Below are 5588 nucleotides of genomic sequence, written 5' to 3' on the forward strand. Positions count from 1 at the left end.
CCACTGCAGAAGATAGACAAAAAATGAAAGATGTTCCCTATGCTTCAGCCATAGGCTCTATCATGTATGCAATGCTGTGTACCAGACCTGATGTGTGCCTTACTATAAGTATAGCAGGGAGGTACCAAAGTAATCCAGGAGTGGATCACTGGACAGCGGTCAAGAACATCCTAAAGTACCTGAAAAGGACTAAGGATATGTTTCTCGTATATGGAGGTGACAAAGAGCTCATCGTAAACGGTTACGTTGATGCAAGCTTTGACACTGATCCGGACGATTCTAAATCGCAAACCGGATACGTATTTACATTAAATGGTGGAGCTGTCAGTTGGTGCAGTTCTAAACAGAGCGTCGTGGCGGGATCTACATGTGAAGCGGAATACATAGCTGCTTCGGAAGCAGCGAATGAAGGAGTCTGGATGAAGGAGTTCATATCCGATCTAGGTGTCATACCTAGTGCATCGGGTCCAATGAAAATCTTTTGTGACAATACTGGTGCAATTGCCTTGGCGAAGGAATCCAGATTTCACAAGAGAACCAAGCACATCAAGAGACGCTTCAATTCCATCCAGGATCTAGTCCAGGTGGGAGAAATAGAGATTTGCAAGATACATACGGATCTGAATGTTGCACACCCGTTGACTAAGCCTCTTCCACGAGCAAAACATGATCAGCACCAAGGCTCCATGGGTGTTAGAATCATTACTATGTAATCTAGATTATTGACTCTAGTGCAAGTGGGAGACTGAAGGAAATATGCCCTAGAGGCAATAATAAAGTTATTATTTATTTCCTTATATCATGATAAAAGTTTATTATTCATGCTAGAATTGTATTAACCGGAAACATAATACATGTGTGAATACATAGACAAACAGAGTGTCACTAGTATGCCTCTACTTGACTAGCTCGTTAATCAAAGATGGTTATGTTTCCTAACCATGGACAAAGAGTTGTTATTTGATTAACGGGATCACATCATTAGTTGAATGATTTGATTGACATGACCCATTCCATTAGCTTAGCACCCGATCGTTTAGTATGTTGCTATTGCTTTCTTCATGACTTATACATGTTCCTATGACTATGAGATTATGCAACTCCCGTTTGCCAGAGGAACACTTTGTGTGCTACCAAACGTCACAACGTAACTGGGTGATTATAAAGGAGCTCTATAGGTGTCTCCAAAGGTACATGTTGGGTTGGCGTATTTCGAGATTAGGATTTGTCACTCCGATTGTCGGAGAGGTATCTCTGGGCCCTCTCGGTAATGCACATCACTTAAGCCTTGCAAGCATTGCAACTAGTGAGTTAGTTGTGGGATGATGTATTACAGAACGAGTAAAGAGACTTGCCGGTAACGAGATTGAACTAGGTATGGGATACCGACGATCGAATCTCGGGCAAGTAACATACCGATGACAAAGGGAACAACGTATGTTGTTATGCGGTCTGACCGATAAAAGATCTTCGTAGAATATGTAGGAGCCAATATGAGCATCCAGGTTCCGCTATTGGTTATTGACCGGAGACGTGTCTCGGTCATGTCTACATTGTTCTCGAACCCGTAGGGTCCGCACGCTTAAGGTTACGATGACAGTTATATTATGAGTTTATGCATTTTGATGTACCGAAGGTTGTTCGGAGTCCCGGATGTGATCACGGACATGACGAGGAGTCTCGAAATGGTCGAGACATAAAGATTGATATATTGGACAGCTATATTCAGACACCGGAAGTGTTCCGGGTGATTTCGGAGAAAACCGGAGAGCCGGAGGGTTACCGGAACCCCGCCGGGAGAAGTAATGGGCCATATGGGCTTTAGTGGAGAGAGAGACGGGCAGCCAAAGGTGGGCCGCACGCCTCCTCCCCCCTGGTCCGAATTGGACTAGGAGAGGGGGGCGGCACCCCCCTTTCCTTCTCCCTCCCCACTTCTTCCCCCCTCCTGGTAGGAGTCCTACTCCTACTAGGAGGAGGACTCCTCCTTGGCGCGCCATAGGGGCCGGCCGGCCTCCTCCCCCTTGCTCCTTTATATACGGGGGCAGGGGGCACCCCTAGACACATAAGTTGATCCACGTGATCATATTCTTAGCCGTGTGTGGTGCCCCCTTCCACCATAATCCTCGATAATATTGTAGCGGTGCTTAGGCAAAGCCCTGCGACAGTAGTACATCAAGATCGTCACCACGCCGTAGTGCTGACGGAACTCTTCCCCGACACTTTGCTGGATCAGAGTCCGGGGATCGTCATCGAGCTGAACGTGTGCTAGAACTCGGAGGTGCCGTAGTTTCGGTGCTTGATCGGTCGGGCTGTGAAGACGTACGACTACATCAACCAAGTTAACGCTTCCGTTGTCGATCTACAAGGGTACGTAGATCACACTCTCCCCCTCTCGTTGCTATGCATCACCATGATCTTGCGTGTGCGTAGGAAATTTTTTGAAATTACTACGAAACCCAACACTACTCGCGCCCACCATGATAAGCCATTTGTTGGCATATGTCGCATCAAACCCCCGACAGAGGAGCTGGCCGACCAAGGTGTGGCGCGCCAATGGGGGAGTCCTACTTGGACTCTCGGTCCAAGTAGGATTCAGCGCCCCCCCCCTTTCCAATTCCAAGAAGGAGAAGGGGGAAAGAGAAGGAGGATAAGAAGGAAAGGCCCCCCCAACCCTAGTCCAATTCGGATTGGGCATGGGGGGCGCGCGCCTCCACCTGGCCGTCGCCTCCTCTCTTCCAATAGGGCCCATGAAGGCCCATTAACCCCCCGGGGGGTTCCGGTAACCCCCCGGTACTCCGGAAAATGCCCGAACCTATCCAAACCATTCCGGTGTCCAAACATAACTTTCCAATATATCAATATTTATGTCTCGACCATTTCGAGACTCCTCGTCATGTCCGTAATCTCATCCGGGACTCCAAACAAACTTCGGTTCATCAAAACACATAACTCATAATACAAATCATCATCGAACGTTAAGCATGTGGACCCTACGGGTTCGAGAACTATGTAGACATGACCGAGACATGTCTCCGGTCAATAACCAATAGCGGAACCTGGATGCTCATATTGGCTCATACATATTCTACAAAGATCTTTATCGGTCAAACCGCATAACAACATACGTTGTTCCCTTTGTCATCGGTATGTTAGTTGCCCAAGATTCGATCATCGGTATCATCATACCTTGTTCAATCTCGTCACCGTCAAGTCTTTTTACTCGTTCTATAATGCATCATTCCGTGACTAACTCATTAGTCACATTGCTTGCAAGGCTCATAGTGATGTGCATTACCGAGACGGCCCGGAGATACCTCTTCGATACACGGAGTGACAAATCCTAATCTCGATCTATGCCAACTCAATAAACACCATCGGAGACACCTGTAGAGCATCTTTATAATCACCCAGTTACGTTGTGACGTTTGATAGCACACAAGGTGTTCCTTCGGTATTCGGGAGTTGCATAATCTCATAGCCTGTGGAACATGTATAAGTCATGAAGAAAGCAATAGCAGAAAAACTAAACGATCATTATGCTAAGATAATGAATGGGTCTTGTCCATCACATCATTCTCTAATGATGTGATCCCATTCATCAAATGACAACACACGTCTATGGTCAGGAAACTTAACCATCTTTGATTAACGAGCTAGTCAAGTAGAGGCATACTAGGGACACTATGTTTGTCTATGTATTCACACATGTATCAAGTTTCCGGTTAATACAATTCTAGGATGAATAACAAACATTTATCATGATATAAGGAAATATAAATAACAACTTTATTATTGCCTCTAGGGCATATTTCCTTCAGCTACCAGGTCGCCCAACCTAAGTGGGATCTCGCTGAGTAAGAGATGATTGCTGCAGGGGTCACTCCAGTTACATTGAGTTGGCCCGACAGGTGCAGGACTTGGTTTTATGCGCATGGGGGAAGTTGGACCCAGAGATAGGGCTGGTTATGGAGCGGGCAAGTCTTAAAGAAGCCTCTGGCGCTTTACTTGTTGCAATAGAAGAGGCTCGAACGGGGGCGTTCACGCCCAACAGAGAGAACGACAAGCTTACACGCGCCCTGAAGAATCCTGAACAGCCAGGATGAACACGAGGCAAAGGCGTTGTTCCATGGTTTGAGGGGTTTGCGGATTGGAACACCGACTACAAAAGCCATGCGAGAAATAAGTAGCAGGAGGAGCAGATGAGGAAGCTGGAGGAGGAGCGGAGGAAGGAGGAAGCAGTACGCCTTCAGGGCCTAGAATCAAAGCACGTGGAGTTGGAACATGCTTTCATGCAGTAGCAGGAGTAGACCGACGCACTTAGCCAGGAAAGGGCGTATCAGCGGTAGTAGCAAGCAGATCCAACATTGGATAGCACCGTCCCATCTATGCCGAGAAGCAACATGGGTTCCACCCCAACCGATGATGCACAGGTGGCTAGATACCCTATGGATGATATCATTGTTGGGTTTCGTAGTAATTTCAAAAAAATTCCTACGCACACGCAAGATCATGGTGATGTATAGCAATGAGAGGGGAGAGTGTGATCTACGTACCCTTGTAGATCGACAACGGAAGCGTTAACTTGGTTGATGTAGTCGTACGTCTTCACGGCCCGACCGATCAAGCACCGAAACTACGGCACCTCCAAGTTCTAGCACACGTTCAGCTCGATGACGATCCCCGGACTCCGATCCAGCAAATTGTCGGGGAAGAGTTCTGTCAGCACAACGGCATGGTGACGATCTTGATGTACTACTGTCGCAGGGCTTCGCCTAAGCACCGCTACAATATTATCGAGGACTATGGTGGAAGGGGGCACCGCACACGGCTAAGAATATGATCACGTGGATCAACTTGTGTCTCTAGGGGTGCCCCTTGTCTCCGTATATAAAGGCTCAAAGGAGGGGGGCTGGCCGGCCATCATAGGGCGCGCCAGGAGGAGTCCTACTCCCTCCGGAAGTTGGACTCCCCCCCCTTTCCTAGTTGGAATAGGATTCGTGAAGGGGGGAAAGAGAGAGAGAAGGAAGGGGGGCGCCGGCCCCCTCTCTCCTTGTCCTATTCGGACTAAGGGGGGGACGGGCACGCGGCCCATCCCTGGCCACCTCTCCTATCTCCCACTAAGGCCCACTAAGGCCCATATACCTCCCGGGGGGTTCCGGTAACCTCCCGGTAATCCGGTAAAATCCCGATTTCACCCGGAATGCTTCCGATATCCAAATATAGGCTTCCAATATATCAATCTTTATGTCTCGACCATTTCGAGACTCCTCGTCATGTCCGTGATCACATTCGGGACTCCGAACAAACTTTGGTACATCAAAATGCATAAACTCATAATATAACTGTCATCGTAACCTTAAGCGTGCGGACCCTATGGGTTCGAGAACAATGTAGACATGACCGAGACACGTCTCCGGTCAATAACCAATAGCGGAACCTGGATGCTCATATTGGATCCTACATATTCTACGAAGATCTTTTATTGGTCAGACCGCATAACAACATACGTTGTTCCCTTTGTCATCGGTATGTTACTTGCCCGAGATTCGATCGTTGGTATCCAATACCTAGTTCAATCTCGTTACCGG

The sequence above is a fragment of the Triticum urartu genome, chromosome 6A, assembly GCF_056163025.1.
Source record: "Triticum urartu cultivar PI428250 chromosome 6A, HENAU_Tu73, whole genome shotgun sequence".
In the NCBI taxonomy this organism is placed as follows: Eukaryota; Viridiplantae; Streptophyta; class Magnoliopsida; order Poales; family Poaceae; genus Triticum; species Triticum urartu.